This window comes from Eleutherodactylus coqui, chromosome 4, assembly GCF_035609145.1.
Source record: "Eleutherodactylus coqui strain aEleCoq1 chromosome 4, aEleCoq1.hap1, whole genome shotgun sequence".
NCBI classification, from domain to species: domain Eukaryota; kingdom Metazoa; phylum Chordata; class Amphibia; order Anura; family Eleutherodactylidae; genus Eleutherodactylus; species Eleutherodactylus coqui.
The window spans coordinates 92771362-92790478 of NC_089840.1; the positions used below are offsets into that span (position 1 = coordinate 92771362).

The following is a 19117-nucleotide window of genomic DNA, read 5'->3' on the forward strand; positions in this document are numbered from 1 at the left end:
TTGTTATTTTTTTTCCCTTTGGATTTTTTTCTATATTTTTGAGCCTTCTATTTAACTGTTTATTTTACATTTTTTTATTCCTCTAGGGACTGGATTATGTAAATGCTTTAAGCCTGTTAGGCTTTGCCTCTGCGATGGCCAAATAAGCATACATAGATGTCAAATCCAGGGGCTTTCTTTAGACACCCAGCTTTTATAAACACCCATGAGCACCCTGTGATCAAGCTGCACCAATGGGATGACAAGGGGAGTTGGCTGTTCAACAGCTTAAATGCCATGATTAACATTGACGGCAACATCTAAAGGGATAAACATCCAGAAGAGGTATCATCTAAGATCCTGGCCATTGCAGAAGATTGTGAGCTGTATAACAAAGCTGAAACCCACTATGAATAGTGTGGATATGGCTCTTCTGCCCACACCATAACTACATTTTCCATTAATCTCACTGGGAGCTAACTAATTAGCACCAGTACCTTAAATATATGGCAGATGCTTCCAAGGCTTTAAACAATAACTTATAATAGCTAACTAATAACTAAATAATGGAGATGATTAGAAGCAAAACATTTTTAGTGTTCCCCACCAAATGTATGGAACATATTATTGTGAAATTCATGTCTGGAGTGGTTAGAACTCCTTTGTTGGCACAAGGGGGACATATACAATATTAGTGGCATTAATGTTATGGATGGGTTCATTCCCATGACATATAGCTGGTCAATTAGGGTATCTCCTCCTTTCTGACACAAATGTTGCTGCCTTTGCTTTTGCGACTATGGCACCCAAATGCCATCTCTTCATCAAGTTCATATAATACAACCACATGTTTCCTACTCATTTCACCAACATTCTGCAGTTTTGCTACCCAGATCTTGGGCAATACTCAGTGTAAAATCTAACTGTGCTCCAGAGGATATGGACAAGCAATTGAATTTCAAGTTTAGATAAAGCTCCCTCGAGAATGATTTACTGCAACTTCTTGTGAGTATTGATCATATCCCAAAGTGAACCAATTAGCTTAGTTTACTATCCTAGGAAAGCCCTGTGTTTGTGGGTTTTTTTACATTTGTCTCCTTAAATGACAAAAAATGTTAAAACATGTATGTTCAGTCAAATCTCTTTATCCCTTTTATAGAGCTGTAAAAATACAAAGACAACCTTTAAGATCCTATAAAGGGATCTCAGATAAGTACTGCATAACACTTTATTGTCAATGGGCACTAAAATCAACCCCATTGCACAATTTCAGCAATACAAAACTCCAGGGTTTTAATGTTAGACTCACAATTCAGAATCTTTTTGGGTCTATGTTATTATTATCCATTATCTAATTGTATTGGAATATTCAACAGCATGTTGCAAAGATCATTAATCCCTTAGTGATGGCTAATATGTCTTTTTGCTGACCTCACTAATGGACTTTAAATCTGCTCATACATCTTTTTCAGAGGGTGGCTTAGCTGACTATGGACAGCCAGGATCCTGCTCTAACTGAGAGTAGTGCAGAAACCTCATATCCTGGCAATTTAACCCCTTACATGCTACAATCAATAGCAACTGCAGCATGTAAGCAGATGTTAGAGTGAGAGGGCTCCTTCTATTACCCATTGGCACCCAGCTCCCATGGCAGCTGGAAACTTGACAAAGGCCTCCATGTCTCCCATGTAACTCAGCCTATTAGACCCCACATCTGCAGAGACTAAAAGGCTGCCATTCTAGGCTTAAAAGAATGCACTACATAAGTAATGCACTGTACTTATGGAATAATTGCATCTTCAAATCCCTCTGATAGACTAAAAATAGTATAAAAAAACTACAATAAAGTTTAACTTAAAGGAAACAATACAGTTTAAAATGGATAAAATACCAAAAGAAATTTTGAAAAAGAAGCACATAATAGGTATTACCAGTTTTGTAACAACCCAGATAATAAAAATATTTTTTTTATTGCACTTAGTGAACAAGTAATTTAAAAACGTAAAGAATTAGTCAGAATTGCTATTTTTCTTTTATTTGCCTAAAAAAAAAACACAAAAGCAATCTAAAAGTCACATGTACCTCAAACTGTTACCAATAATACAACTCTTCCTGGAAAAAACAAGACTCCACATAGCTCTGTTTTCAGAAAAATAAAATTACTATGGGTCTTAAAATGCGGCCATGTAAATTAAATTTTTTTCTTTAAAATGTGTTTGTATTGTGCTAAAAAAAAACTATATAAACTTAACAATGGTGCTGACCCAGATAAGAAAATTATAATGTTACTGAATTCAGAAAGCTGTAAAAACACAAACCGAAAAAAACAATGGGGATTTCTTTTCATTTCCTCCCCCTCCCCCCCCCCCCCCCAAAAAAAAGAGTAATAAAAGTTTTGCAGAACATTATATGTACCCTAGAATGGTGCCTTTAAAAAAATGCAAGCCCTAATATGTAAAAGAGTTAATGCTCTCGCAATGCTACAATGAAAATCATTGGTCCTTAGGGCAGAAATTAGGCCCATCACTAGTTAATGTAAAACAACAGAGTTTGCGTATACATTGAAAAATGCTACTGACTTATCCACATGAGAATGGGGACAGCATACATACATTATACTGAAGCTGAAGTTAAAACAAATTGTTTAGGCAATCATTTATTAATGTACTGTATAACATAATTCAAAAAATGGTTATGAAAACACAGAAGAGAGTGCACTTGTTGCAATTCACATTGTTTTATATAAAACCTTCTCCAATCAACTGACATTTGGAAACAATGAAGCTCAAAATGATTTAAAATACTTTCCTCTGTTTTCTTTGTAACTGATTGATTTACAAGTTCAATCAGTCGATTCTTGAAGGGCTGTCTGATGAGTTGAGCTCCTGTAGAGAGTATAAAAAGAGCAGCATGATGAGCCAAAAGAGGTCCTTTATTGATCACCTAGAAAGGACTGGCACTTTTCACTCTACTAGAGGAGAATGCATGTGTAGTTGAGTGCATTTTTTTTTACTTTAGTTAATAGACTAAAGGTGCATTTACACACATAGATGATTGCTCACAATTTGTCAGAAACTGACAGTTTTGAGCGATGATTTTGCATTAGCTACCAATGGGCTAATCAGCCCATTAGAAGCTAAGTAGCTTCATTTGCATGTGTTTAGAGAACAGTGGGTGGTCTGTTCTCTAAATATATTGCTATTGTTCTCCAGCAGGACAGCAGCACACCACTGAGCTGATAGGACAGTTGGTACTCATTGTCCTTTCGTTTTTAGAAGCTCAGATTCTGTGCTTCTAAAAAGGGTCCGTGTGAGCGCTTCCATACAACCTATTGATTGCTAGAGAAGCGTGATTTTACACACTGCTGTAGCAGCATGTAAAACACGCTCGTCAGACCGATTACTGATTGGTAAAATACAAGGTAAATCCAACACTAAAAGGGACATGGTGCATATTTAACCTAACTTTAGCAACCAGTACCAAGCAACTGCTGCCAACGTAAATAGAATCATCGGATGTATGTAAAGACACTATATGAGAACATAGTTTTTCATTGATACAAATCACTGCTAAGACCTAACATGGAATATTGGGGGTAATTTATCAAAATCTTTATGTAACTTTTAGGATGGCTTCACATGAGCGTGTTTTTGTGCCTACATAGGTGCGCACCCCTGTACGTGTAAAAACATGCGTGTATGAAGGTCCATAGATTGCCTTCAATGGAGCCGCGCATGTGGCAGATGTTTCCTTCATCTCCGCAAGGGAAAAGAATTCCCTGCTGCACCTGCCACATCTGTGACAGATGCAGCAAAGGAATTCTTCATCCCTGCGGAGAATGAAGAATTCCCTACCACAGGTGTCACACATGACAGCTGTGGTAGGGGATCCAGCTGCCAACATCCTGCAATTGTTTTTTAGGGACGGGCTTTAAATATAAGCCCTTCCCTGAAAAACAAGGAAAAGTAGTGTTGAAGAAAAAAAAATATCATACTCCCCTTCCTTTAAATGCCAGGGTTTTAGCCACGTCCTCTCTGCGCTGTCCCTGACTCTTCAAAGCAGTTCTTTCAGCAGGCGGGGATTTAAAGTCCCCATTTGCTGAAAGAACTGCTTTGAACAGCCAGGGATAGAGCGGAGAGGATGCAGCTGAGCCCCGGCAGCTGAAGGAAGGTGAGTGTGATTTTTTTAAATTTTCAACAGCACTTTTCCTTGTTTTTCAGGGAAGGGCTTATATTTAAAGCCCTTCCCTGAAAAACAATTACAGGATGCCGGCAGCTGGATCTCCTACCTCAGCTGTCATGTGGGACAGCTGTGGTAGACAATTATTTATTCCCCGCAGGGATGAAGAATTCCTTTGCTGCATCTGTCACAGATGTGACAGATGCAGCAGTGATTTCTTTTCCCTCGCGGGGATGAGGGAAACATCTGCCACATGCGGCAGATGTGTCCTTCATCCCCGTGGGGACACGGCAGCTGCAGACAGTTAAAGGGGTGGTCTCGCGAAACCAAGTGGGGTTGTACACTTCCGTATGGCTATATTAATGCACTTTGTAATGTACATCGTGCATTAAATATGAGCCATACAGAAGTTATTCCACTTACCTGCTCCGTTGCTAGCGTCCTCGTCTCCATGGTTCCGTCTAAATTCGCTGGCAGCTTGCTTTTTTAGACGCGCTTGCGCAGTCCGGTCTTCTCCTTCCAGCACGAGCCGCTTCAGTGTGCTCCCCGCTACAGCTCTTCTGCGCATGCGCAGACGAGCTGTCACTGCTCGGGAGCGCGCTGGAGCGGCCATTCTGTACCTTCCTCTGTTAGAGGAAGGTGCAGAAACTGGAGCTGCCGTCCTGAGAAGCCGCCCAGGTGTCCAGCTGTCCCGAGAAGCCGCCCAGGTAAGTGATGGGTCGGGGGTGATGTTCACTGACAGGTGAAGGCCCCGGAGCCCAGCGCTGGGCTCCGGAACCCAGCGCTGGGCTCCGGAACCCAGCGCTGGGCCGGGAGCGTAGCGCTGGGGAGCCGGGGGCTAGCGCCGGTTACCTGCTGCCTGGCGGTGGGTGACTGGTCGGCGGCTGCGGTGGGTCCGGTCGGCGGCTGCGGGGTGTCGTGTTGCCATGGAGACACAGCTGGCAGCGTCTCGGGAGCGCGCACGTCGGGCTGCAGCGAGCGACGGGAAAAGAGCCGGCGGCCATCTTGGGGAAACTTTTATAAGTTGCTGAAACGCTGGAACGGTAAGTACAAACCAGCTAGAAATGTCATTTACAGGGGGGCTTAGTAATGTATACTTAATGGGGGGGACTGGGCAAAAAAAAAAAATCACTGCTTCCTCGAGACATCTCCTTTAAATATTAGAGATGAGCGAACGTACTCGGTAAGGGCGATTTCGCAATCGAGCACCGCGATTTTCGAGTACTTCACTACTCGGGTGAAAAGTACTCGGGTGCGCTGTGGGTGAGTGGGGGGTTGCAGCGGGGAGTGGGGGGGAGAGGGAGAGAGAGAGGGCTCCCCCCTGTTCCCCGCTGCTACCCCCCATTCCCCTCTGCAACCCCCCCCGCCCCACAGCGCACCCGAGTACTTTTCACCCGAGTAGTGAAGTACTCGAAAATCGCAGTGCTCGATTGCGAAATCGCCCTTACCGAGTACGTTCGCTCATCTCTATTAAATATGTTATTTTACACTAAAATTTTTGTTTTTCAGGGAAGAGCCTATATGTAAAGCTCTTTCCTGAAAAACAAATGAGGGGTGCCATTTAATGGAGCCGCCAGCAGCCGCCGCTGCTCCATTGAAGACAATGCGTGCATTCCCTGTGACGCACGCATGTCCTATCTTTGCAGGCACATGCCTGTAAAGCATGGACATGTGAACACACCATAGAGAATACATGTGTTGTAATAGACATGTGTTTTTGTGCGCGCGTATGCACGCACTAAAACATGCTCGTGTGAATCCACCCTTATGATGTAAAAGGTTGCTGACTTGGCAAACGCCATATTTGTACTGAGTATTAAACTTTTTTTTTGTTTCAATAGCTTTTCTTTGTTTTTTTTTTTATTTTCAAACAGAATAAATAGAACATGCTTGATTACATCTTGAGGCCTTAGTCAGACGGGCGTTTTTTCGCGTGATTTGCGGATCGCATGATGGATGCGCATCCACAAATCGCGTGACCGCTGCGCGCAAGTCGCCTGCAAATCGCCCGAAAATCTGCTCCTAGCTGCGTTTCATTAGAAACGGGCCGGAGCTGTCCAGCGCATTGCATTCAATGGAGACGGCAATAGAGCCGTCTCCATTTAAAGCAATGCGCTGCGGGCGAGCCCGGGATGAATTGTCGGTAAGGGCTTAAATATATAAGCCCTTCCCTGCAATTCATCCTAAAATGTGTTAAAATAAAAAAAATTGTATACTCACCTTCTCCCGGCAGCCGGAGCTCCGCACAGCCGTCCTGCAGTGGGTGTGAAGGGGGTGTGAGTCAGACCTGCCCCCTGATTGGCTCAGCGCTGAGCCAATCAGAGGCATGCCTCACTCACACCCATTCATGAATTAATGAATGGATGTGAGTCAGACCTGCCCCTGATTGGCTCAGCGCTGAGAGGCAGCAGTCACTCACCCAATCATGAATTCATGAATGGGTGTGTGAGTGAAACCTGCCTCTGATTGGTCAGGGCTGTGACCAATCCGAGGCGGATCATTCAGCAGGCGGCGATTTTAAAGCCCGGCCGGCAGAATAGTGCCGAGAAGCAGTTCAGGAGAACTGACAGCGGCCGTGGCTGGACTCCGGCTGCAGCGGAAAGGTGAGTATACAATTTTTTTTTATTTTAACACATTTTAGGATGAATTGCAGGGAAGGGCTTATATATTTAACCCCTTCCCGACAATTCACCCCGCGCACGCCGGCAGCCCATTGCTTTCAATGGAGCGGCTGTATTGCCGGCTCCATTGAATTCAATGGGCAAACATCGTTCTTCTCTGTCACAGCTGTTACAGCTGTGGCAGAGAAGAATGATTTGTATTCTATATGTTCTCAATGGGGTCGGTGCTTCTGCCGCCGGCCCCATTGAGCGCATATAGAGAAGAGAACAGGAATCGCAGATCGCAGATAGGTGCGATCTGGGATTTTTTGTTCTATAATTTATCGGATGAGCGCATAAAAAGCGCTCATGTGTCCGATACCATTGCAAAGCAATGGTTTTATAAAATCGCTGGACGCATGCGCATGCGCAAATCGCGGCTAAAAACGCCCGTCTGACTAAGGCCTAACAAGTATGAAAGATAAGTACAATTATAGCATTCCAAAAGTCATATAGTACGTTTTATAAAATATTGAGTTATGTAATAGAAGAAAATAAAAAAAGAACATTGCAACCATTTCAACCATTGAATAGGGTATATAAATAGATGAATAAGAAGTTACCAGGTATAAAAAAAGAGATTATAATTGGAGCTCTTTGTATTAATTGACAGGCAGGAAAAACGCAAGAGTCCTTGAAGAGAAAGAGTTTGCAATCATCCTGGAGTACATTGACAGCAAAATATCCAAGCTATCCATATATGTTGAAACTGCAGGAGTGCAAAATTATTAACTGCAAGCATTTTTTCATACACATATGTCTGGTTGAACAAAATAACCGTTTCTCCTATATTAGGGATGTCAACACTTGTATAGCTAAATTTGATAATGCCAACACCTTCCATTCCAAAATTAAAAATTTCAGTGAGATAACATGGAAGCCTAAATTCCTAAATGCTAAAGATTGTATTTTCTGAACTTTATGACCAACCAAAAAAGACAATAACTGATTTTGTTTGTTTTGTGTTTTGAGTGTTTTATTTTTTCAAGTAGCTCATTTAAAATTTGAATATTTTGTTTTTTCATGTAGTGACCTACTCTGATAAACTCTGAAGTATTCCTTTCAATCTGTTTTCAGACGATTCCTATGCCTCTCCTTTGATAACAAAAAATCATTACTTCGCCAAAGCTATGTTGGTGTTTGGTTATATTGTTTTGCTAGGGTCAGGGAGATCATAACACGGTCAGACCAGGTGATCATCTTGATTGCTGACCCTTGAGAAATTAGTAGTAGGTTTCTATCTACTATGAATTTGTCAATCCTCGATTAACTTTTGTAAACATTTGAGTGGAAGGAGTAATCCCTCTCAGAACTGTGCATACATCAAAAAAGTTCATATTTCCACCATATGTCGCTTAACGAGTTGGCAGGACTGTGCAAAATTGGAGGTGGTGTCATTGCTTGCATCTGAGACTGCATTGAAATCAACGTAGATAAGCAATTTTCATTGTTTACATTTTGAAAAAATGCATAGAATTTTATGACTAAGACCTCTTTGTTTTTTGTTTGGGGCATAAATTGAAACTAGTGTATATACTACAGTGTTTATAGAACATGAACATAATATGATGTATCTGTCTTGCATATTTACTTCCTCTTGGATAAGCTGAAATGCTCTAGAACTTTTTATTGCAATCAAAATGCTTCTCGATTTAGATGTAAAGTGGGACTGGTATGATGTAGGGTAACTAGGGTGTGTTACACAAAAAGCATTCTTTGATACTATATGTGTCTCTTGTGCACAAAAAATATCTGGGAATATCCTTTTTACATTTTACCACATAAAAGCACATTTTGGGGGGCTATTGAGCCCTTTAACATTTAGCAATACTACCTTAATCCCCTTTAATTGACAGTAAATGCTAGGAGCATATTTACGTAAATTCTTTTGCAGACACAGCTGTGCAGAGATGTCTTCACAGAAGCAGTTTTCAAATGCCAAGCAGGGAATTGGTTGTACCTGTATACAACAAAAAAAGGACAGAAAAAAAGATAGAACAACACAACATCAATAGTAAACAGTCTTTCACAAACTTGTGAATGAGAAGGAAAATATTATAACTAGAAATGAACGAGCATACTCCATAAGGCAAACTACTCGAGCGAGTAGTGCCTTATTCGAGTACCTGCCCACTCGTCTCTAAAGATTCTGCTGCCCACGCGGGTGACAGGTGAGTTGCAGGGGGAGCAGGGGGGAAAAAGGGAGAGAAAGATCTCCCCTCCGTTCCTCCCCGCTCTCCCCCGCTGCTCCCCGCCCTCTTCCGGCACCCGAATCTTTAGAGACGAGCCGGCAGGTACTCGCATAGGGCACTACTCGCTCAAGTAGTTTGCCTTATCGAGTATGCTCGCTCATCTCTAATTATAACTCTTCAAGAGTTGAGTACCCCATGTGGGGATAAAAGTTCTCAAAGTAGAACTAATGATCCATTGTTTCACACAAGCAGGGCAGGTCAGTCAGTTAATGATAGTGAGACTTCCCGGTTGTTGAAGGGGTTGCTTAAGGTCCTTTTACACACAATGATTACCGTTTGAATGGCTGAAAGACTGAACGATATAACAATGTTTTTGCATAAAATGCTGTACACTATGCACACTGATAATCACTTAAAATCATCTCCATTTCCCTCATCAGCTAAAGTTATCTTTGTATGTGGTGTTTGCTCAGGTGGGCATGTGTTTATGCGAGGAATTTCTAAACAGCAGGATTTTAATTAATGTGAAGAAAAAACATTGTCTTCCCCTCGAATTAGTAAACAATTACTCATTGTGTTTGGCAAAGTTAACAATTACCCCTTCACTCAAGTCCTTCAGCCACTCAAAGACTGGAGAAATGGCATTTAAATTAAATGAATAGTGAACTACTGAATGACTATTTTTATGCCAGCTGAAACTCAGTGATGAACGACAAGTGAACGAATAGTGCACAACGGCCGTGCGCTTACATGTATCAATTATCACTCACTTTCGCTCATTTAAGTACATTTTGAGCGATAATCGTTATGTGTAAATTTGCCTTTAGGAGTCTTGTTAGGTAAAGAGATGTTTATGTTCCAAGTTGCAGAAGGTGGAGTTGCTGTAGGTTATCAAAAGACCCACTGGGAATCCCAAAAATAGGCAATCTTGTTGTCTCAGATCATTGTAGTAGCAAGAAGCAGTTAGATCTGCAAATAGAGGCAGAACTTGATATGCTACTGGTAGGGGGACTGCTTTCCTGGCCACTTCCAGTACAGTTTCTTTAACATGAAAAAAATGAATATGTGCCAAAATTTCTCTTGGTACATGATCTGCCAGATGTTTGGGACAGGGAAGTCTGTAAGCCCTATTTATTATAAAATATTGCAGGGGGCACTCTAGTAATAGTGTTTTCATTACAGTTTGTAGGTATTTCTCCATTCAAAGGCAGACACTATTTCTGATATCCCTCGGAATTTAACATTATTGTAATATGACCTCTCTTAAAATTCCACCATTTTATTTTCGAGTCACTCGAGATCTGGTTCCAAGGTGTAATGTCCATCTATGAGACTTATGCAATGATGTAAATTCTGCTATTTTAGTTTCCGCATGAGTAATTCCATTCTCTGCCTCAGTGATAGCCAATTTCAGAGGTTAGTGCTTTTGACATGGCTTGCATAGAGGTATTAGTAACTAATAAATCATTGAAAGGGATATTGTCAAAGCTGTCTGCCATGGCAGGTGTTGTAGCTTTAAGAAGCATTTGATCACACACTCCTGCACTAGGTTGCCCTCTGGACATCCCATTTTCTGTCTTTGTTTCGATAGGTTAAACAAGGGAGAAGACGCCACATCTGCCATGTGGTCTGGGAGTTGATGATAGTTACTGGGTTGTTGTTGAATCTCCCACGTAGCTTTGGCAGGGCTTCGCTTTGGACTTGCATGGGTTGGTTGGGAGGCCACGCTAACAGACTCACAGCTATTCTTTTGCCCTGTCCCCTCAGAATTCACTCGCCCAGGTGAGCACACCACAGGTTCAGATAAAAAGGAGCTTGACCATGAGAATTAAAATGGAATAAAATTTTGCAATTTCAATGGGTTATAAAAAAAAAACCTGAATGCTTTTAGTTTGGTTCCATTCCACTACGTTTGACATGCATATACATGTGATACAGCCCATTGTTCTCTATTCTCGCTTATATACCCACAGTTCATATGGAATTACTTTGCGTATGGGCTGCAGGTATATTCGTGATTGCTAAGCAACAGCACAGGAAATATGAACCCGCAGCATTTTACCTCTTACAGCCATGTGAGCCTGGCCTTACATGTACTAGATTGCTGGAGATGGGTTATTGGTTAGGAGTTTTTAGCTGATTGCCGTATTTGCAGTTGGAAAGGAACTGTTACTCTTAAATGCCTGTAGTCTGCATTAAGTCATAGTAATATTTGTACATTTAGGAATTGTTATCCATCCAGACCAGAGTTGCATTTGTGTAGCATCAGCATAGATGAACCTACAGTTTATTTACAAATATTGTTTAATATAATGACCAATTTTTTGCTACTTTTAATATTTGTTTTTAGTATCAAACTTCAAGAGAGTTTTTCATAGAGCACTTCCTAACCTGGCTATGTAGAATATAATGAGATTATAAACTGGGATATCAGAGATAAAATGTATAACAGAGTAGCTATAGGCAAATCATTCCATCTCCCCTTTGAAATTGTCCCATATTAGATTGTAAGTTCCTAAAGGCATCCACATAATTGGCAAATAAACATGATTTGCAGTACACTGTCACATTCTGCAAAACACTTTTGTGAAAGTTCTATAAAATATAAGATTCTATTTTAATCTTAAACAAATGTAACTCATCAGATCGGAATAAACACTGAAGAAAAAAAACATGAGAGTGACCCTGATTTCTGTCATTGTCCAAAACTGTACAGCTAATAAATGGTCTATTTTAAGCATGCTGCACAACTTACAGGGAAAAGAATGCTATTCCACTAATAACACTTAGTACTTAAAGGAAAACACTGCTATTAAATGACGTTTTACAATATTTTCCAGTTCCAAGCTGCATAAAATGCTGAACTACTTTGAAAATATTTGGTCAATTTTTCTTCTACCATTTTTGATTATATGATGTTTTATAGACTGCTAGCGCAAATAAATATTTGCTAATTGGTATGTTTTTACGGTAGGTATCCAAATTGATTCCTTATATTTGAGTTTGAAGAAGCTTACAAATCCCACACACATGAGATGTGATTGGAAGCCATCTGTTTGTTTTTCCATTAATAAGCAGACGTATATATACAAAGACATTTGCAATGAGGCTGAAACACGCCTCACTTGTAATACTAATAATGTATTAGAATTAATTTATTGTCATTGGTTATTAAAACTAAACAAGAGCAGTAACATATCAGGACTTACCTCAGGCCAATTGGTACTATTTCTCTTAAGACTTCTGTAAAATGGCATTCTCATGGAGAACAGATGCTCATAGCATCAAGGTTGTGTAGTCTGATTCCCTTGTCTCAAAGTACTTAACAGAACAGGATGTACTGACTGAGGCCTTCTTCAGACAAGTGTATTCTTTTGCTTGCCTATGTGTGCAAAAAAAAGCGCTCCTCGGTTATGTGGAAGACGCATGAAAGGGCAAAGTTTGCGCATGAAACTGGAGTAGCTGCTCCATTAGGGTTCCCTCATCACTGAACACTGTGACATTGCTGTCACAGTGTTCAGTGATGATTGGAGTCCCTGTGGGTATGAAGGGACTCCAATCATCTTCACTGGAGTAGCTGCTCCATTAAGGTTCCCTCATCACTGAACACTGTGACAGCAATGTCACAGTGTTCAGTGATGATTGGAGTACCTGTGGGTATGAAGGAATCCCCTGCCACAGCTGTTACAGCTGTTGTAGAGGAACATGATGCCATCCCACTGCTTTCAATGGGGCCGGCGCTGCTGTCGCCCTATTGAAAGCAATGGGATGAAGGCAACCCCTGTAGTGATGATTTATGGAAGGGCTTGAAATATAAGCCCTATCCTGAAAATCATCCCTATGTGTAGGAGAAAAAAAAAGCACCAACTCACCTAGAAGCGCTGTCTGGCTTTCCGCCTAATCCCCGGTAGTCTTCTTCTGTGTTCTTGTGGCCGGGGATTGAGAAATCCCTGCCTCAAGAATGACAGCATATGAACGCTTTATATAGGAACCCATTGGTTCTTTTAGAAGCATGCATTGTGCGCGCGAAAAACACATGCTCGTCTGAATGAGGCCTGAGGAAGTTTGTGTACTAAATGTACAGCGGAAAAGTTTTCATAAAGGAAAATGTCAACATTATGATATGACAGATACATGCAAGATACAAAATAGATTCATATTTACTGCTCTCACAAAAAATATCTATTCAGAATCTGCTATATTCTTATAACCAGAGAGCAGTGCAGTCAAACAGAGTGTAAGGCTACATTCACATGGGCGAGTGCGATATTGGACTGAGAAACTCCGTCTGATATTGGGCTGGTCAACATACATTTTAACAACGGGTTCCAGGTGTTTTTCATACAAGAACTCCTTGCATCACTTCTGTGAAATTCAATACTCTGGTACCTGATTTATATGCATCAGAGGATCAGCAAGTTTTGATTTCAATAGGGAACGTCAGATCACACTAGGGTTCACATCGCACAGCATGCAATCTGTTTGATAATCCTATTGGAAACAATGGGTGATGCGTTCTGAGGGAATAGAAAAAAATTGTTCAGTCATCAATATTTAATTAGTATTTTATTTTTATCGCCATATATTTTATTTTCTACTTGACAAAAAGTGATCCATATTTGCCAAATAGAAAATATCAGCAAAACAGAAGCAAAATGAGAAAAGTCATTCTTGCTGTTTTTAAAAAACAGCAATGAAAAATATGGACACTTGAATAGACTTACAGATTTACATTAGCTCCTTATTCCCTCATGTGAGTCCTGGAAGTCACAACTGTAGTTCTTGCATACAATTATAGTATTATAAATATAGTAATTATAGCAAGATAACACTAAATAGTGCTTTCTTGCTAAGATGACATATGAGGCTCATATGCAGATACAGAGGGTGTAAATATGTTATTTAGCAATAGTGTTCAACAGTGAAATTGAGCTAAACCTCCGCATGCTCAAAATAATATCACCAGAATGTCAAAAACAGCTGTGGATATGAATTGAGAATTCAACACGAAAAAGCTCAAAATGTATACAAAAATAGTAACTCAAAATATTTATCACTAGTCAGTTCCTTTTTCTAGTGATCTGACAGATATATGTATAAAGAGAGCTTTCTGATCTATCTTTTAGCGGGAGCAGTTCTTCTGTTAATAGCAGAATCTAACATATCCAGTCATTACCTGGGTGCTTAGAACAATAGGAACATTCTCATATGTGATAATGTACTTGTATGGTAGTATTGGCAATTCAAACTGGCTGTATCCTTACTGGTGGGCATAGTAAAAGGTATTATGGAATTTGAATCTACCTGCAGCTATTTTTGCTGATTGCATGCAGTACAGTAAGGCCAAATGCACACGACCTGGTCGGATTCTGCATGCGGGATCCTGCAGCGGAATCTGACCCGATTCCTGGTTGGTGACCCCCGCGTACCTGTCCGGATGCTTTTTCTTCTGTACTGTGGATGTGACAGCCGGCGTGCTGGCGCACATGTGCACTACAGATGTGACTGTGCCGATGATTGCGGAAGGGCCATAGGAAGGACGGTTTCCTTTGACTTCAATGGGAGCCATTGTAATTAATTGTAATTAATTTCTTCTCATGGGCATGGAAACCCCCTTTTAGGGCTCAGTCGGACGGGCGTTTTTTCGCGCGATTTGCGCATGCGTCCAGCGATTTTATAAAACCATTGCTTTGCAATGGTATCGGACACATGAGCGCTTTTTATGCGCTCGTCCGATAAATTATAGAACAGAAATCGCAGATCGCGCCTATCTGCGATCTGCGATTCCTGTTCTCTTCTCTATATGCGCTCAATGGGGCCGGCAGCAGCATCGGCGACCCCATTGAGAACATATACTAGACAAATCAGTCTCCTCTGCCACAGCTGTAACAGCTGTGGCAGAGAAGAATGATGTTTGCCCATTGAATTCAATGGAGCCGGCAATACAGTCGGCTCCATTGAAAGCAATGCGCTGCCGTCGATCGCACGATGAATTTTCGGGAAGGGCTTAAAAATATAAGCCCTTCCCGGAAATTCATCCAGAAATGTGTAAAAATAATAAAAATATATATACTCACCTGGTCCCGGCAGACGGAGTTCAGCCGCGGCGGCCGGCAGTTCTCCTGAACTGCTCTGAGTAGTATTCAGCAGCTGGGGCTTTAAAATCCCTGCCTGCTGAATGAGCTGCCTCTGATTGGTCACAGCCTCACCAATCAGAGGCAGCTCTCGCTCACACCCATTCATGAATTCATGAATGACAGCTGAGAGCTGCCCCTGATTGGTCCCTGCGCTGAGCCAATCAGAGGCAGCACTCACTCACCCATTCATGAATTTATGAGTATATATTTTTTTATTTTTACACATTTCTGGATGAATTTCCGGGAAGGGCTTATATTTTTAAGCCCTTCCCGAAAATTCATCCCGCGATCGCCCGCAGCGCATTGCTTTTAATGGAACCGGCTGTATTGCCGGCTCCATTGAATTCAATGCGCTGGACAGCTCCGGCCCGTTTCTAATGAAACGCGGCTAGGAGCAGTTTTTTCGGGCGATTTTTCGGCCCCTGCCACGCGATTTGCGGATCGCGTGACCGGGACCGAAAAATCGCCCGAAAAAACTGCTCATGCAATTCGCAAATCACGGGAAAAAAACGCCCGTGTGATTAAGGCCTTACACTGCATGCTGTGCAGGTTTTTGCTGCAGAATCTGGAGGTGGACACCCACTCCGGATTCCGCAATGCCAATCTGTCCGTGTGCATTGGGCCTAAATTACTCTGTTTTTGCAAGACTCCCGTCTTGTTTTGTGAATTTTTTATTGTCTCTTAGGGCTCTTGCACGTAGCTCATCAGTATTTGTTGGTTTCAGATACCATTGTGCACCAGTAGCATCAGAGAGATTCTAGAATTGCTGGAAGTAAGTGGCAGGGTCTAAACAATACAACTACCATTTAGGACAAGGTATATCTCACATGGTTATATCTTTAACTGACTATTTCTTTATTTGCAAAGTCTTGTAAATGGTCCTAATTTTGAAAAAAACAATATATACCGTATTTGTATTGTATCAGAATAACATGATTTATGATATTTGGGGGTAATTATTATCCATCATGACTCCCTTCCATCACCTCTGTTCCTTCCAGGCTGTTGGGAAGCCCCTATGGTCCACATATCTGCAAGACGTCCAACAAGGACATAAGGATGGTTAGTTGTGATCCAGGCATGCACACAAGCCTTTAGGGTGCTTTCACATAAGCGGAATATTTTCACAACCTCACCTAAAGAGGCTGACAATTTCACACCAAAATCTGCATGTACGAGTATACAAGTGGGTTTAAGGGCGCCCACCCACTGGCGTTTTTTTTACCTGCGTTTGCGTTTTGCGTTTTTCCTGCACAGGCATAGAGATAACATGTGTTCCTGTCCACTGGCGTTTTGCGTTGCGTTGCGTTTTTTAACATAGGAACTGTCAGTTGCATATGTGTCCTTATTTTTCTCCTAATGCACCCATGAAAGTCAATGGAAAAGCCGCGAAAACGCCGTGAAAACGCGGCAAAAAACGCCGCGAAAAACGCGGGAAAAACGCAGCGAAAACACTGCGTTTTTCACGCACAAAAATCGCAAACGCCAGTGGGTGGGCGCCCTTAGGGTGAAATCTGCAGCAGATGATTAGGGATGGCTTCACACAAGTGTAAGCGCACAAACACACGTGATAGCATGACTTTTTGTGCAATCAACGCATCTTACTGTACTTTTCACGCTGAACAGGACTGTTCACATGGGCGTAGAACACAGCCTCGCTCCAAATTAAAAGACAATTTAGCCTAATTAGTTCCAGTGTGTTCTTTTTGCCTAAAATTGTGCAGTATATTGCACAATTGTGCAGGTCTCCAGTGCGCACCCCACATAAACTACTATAGGGACTTGGTGCGCAAATGCGCACTAAAATTAAGCATACTGCTTTTTTTTGTGCATGCAAATGCATCTGTGTGAAACCGCCATAAAAGCTGGCCAATGACTTAAGGATGAACGAGAATCATGCGCTTCTCGTTCAGTTTAAGCCGACAAAAAGAAATCGCGACAACTCATGCACTTATTGTGCAGTTTAAACACTGTTCATTCAGAGTTTCACAAAGGAAAGTATGCAAATAAGAAAGATGGAACAATACCTCCACAGCGCCACCTATTGGATGGCAGAATTCCTGTAAATCAATGTCTGATCCTTTATACAGGTCCTGTAACAATGATGCTCCATCTTCCCTATTTGCATATATTTCCCAGAGGAGCATGAATGGCCTTATAAGCCTGGGGTATTTTAAATATAACATGGGAACAGTCTGGCATATTAGATGTCATGTTTGCTTCTTTACAAATACAAATAATTTATTCTACTCAATCAAAAGGTGAGACTCGGAATGACAGAATATTTCACAAGACACATTTGACCTGAGAACAGATTAGTGAAGCAAGTCTGCATTGATGTGGCTGAAGTCAGTGAGGATTCAATATGTTTTTGATGTATAAAGCACTGCATGACATTTTGAAGTACGGGATTTGGGGGCATTTTAGCGCATCACATCAAAAAGTAAACAAAGTACAGTTTAAAGAGCAAAGGTCAAATTCCATTTGGTGGTGTTTCTCTCAGGTCAAAAATGGTCTCAGCAAGGTGATTGTTGGAAATATAATGGATATGCAGTCTAGACACCAAACATCACATCATTTTACTTTTGTAGCTTTTCCTAAATTGTTCAAAGATGTCTGTTAAAGAGGATACAATAAATTTACAAATTTTGGACTATACAGTAAGGATGTATTTACATGGGCGGGTGCGATTTTGGTCAGTGAAAAAACAACAATTTTCCGTGCGATTTTCACACACATGTTTTTGCACACTTTTTAATCATATTTTCTCTGCTCTGCACTTCCCGGTTCTTTTAGTCATGTGGTCACCATAGTAATCTGTGTTAAAAATGCATTGCGTGTACATGAACATAGCATGTAAATTGCATGATATGTGATTGCAATGCTATTTATAACGCTCCCATAGAAAATAATGGGCGATTCTGGAAAAAAAATGTACATAAAAATATGACATGCAGTGATTTTTAGAACTCGGACTATCAGCCCCTAGAGAAAAATCGGTCATGTAAATAAACCAATTCGAATAAATGGGTTCTTTACACATGCAAGTTTTGTCCAGCTCGGAATCAGGGTGGATTCAGACGAACGTATTTGTGGAGGCATTTCTGCAAGTGAAAATCTCGCCAGCATAATGCGACAAAGCGATGCCTTTGATTTCCATAGATTTGTTTACACTAACGTGTTTTTCCGCGGAGAATATTCATCCGTGAAAAGATAGGTCTTAGGGCTCTTACACATCTTGCGATATTGCTGCATTTTTTAAACGCGAATGTAGAGATGAGTGAGCGTACTCGCTAAGGCAAATTACTCGTGTGAGTATTGCCATTTTCGAGTACATGCCCGCTCGTGCCAAAAGATTCGGGGGCTGGCAGGGGTGGGGTGTGGCGGGGGAGAGCAGGGAGGAACGGGGGAGAGATCTCTCCCCCCACACTCCCCCATGCTCACTCCCGCAACTCGCCAGCCCCGGAATCTTTTGGCATGAGCGGGCATGTACTCGAAAATGGCAATACTCGCACGACTAATTTGCCTTAGCGAGTACGCTCACTCATCTCTACGCGATTGTCAATAGGACTTTCTAATGCTAAAAATGCATCGCACAAAAATCACAAAGCACAAACTTGCGATGCGTTTTTAACATTAGAAGGTCCCATTGACTTGGCATTAAAAAAAACGCAGTGATATTGCCGCAAGTGGGTAAGTGCCCTTACCCTATCTCTGTCTGTGGAACGCAGAAAGATGCGATAGATTTCTATGGCACCTGAAAAAACTGAGGGAGTTGCCCTGAGTACAACCCTGGGAAAACAAGACAGCTGGTCCTAATTAGGCATTTAATTGCCATTCTATTCCATGGGAAGGGTGAAACACGCCAGAGTGTGAACTGGCATTTCAATTGCAAAAAAAAAAAGTAATCAATCTGCTAGCCAGACATATCAGCCTGCTTCTTGCCATCTCCTAACTTCATTCATGCGAA

General features: G+C 41.5%; 1 protein-coding gene and 1 non-coding gene across 2 annotated transcripts in view; one reads left to right on the plus strand and one right to left on the minus strand.

The window, feature by feature from the left end:
* Positions 1–19117, plus strand: part of IL1RAPL1 (interleukin 1 receptor accessory protein like 1) — a 774220-nt gene that overhangs the window by 288426 nt on the left and 466677 nt on the right. The gene's annotated exons all lie outside the window — the stretch shown is intronic.
* LOC136626838 (small nucleolar RNA SNORA17) lies at positions 14749–14863 on the minus strand. Its single transcript, XR_010792686.1, has one exon. It is a non-coding gene; the product is annotated as a small nucleolar RNA SNORA17 (small nucleolar RNA).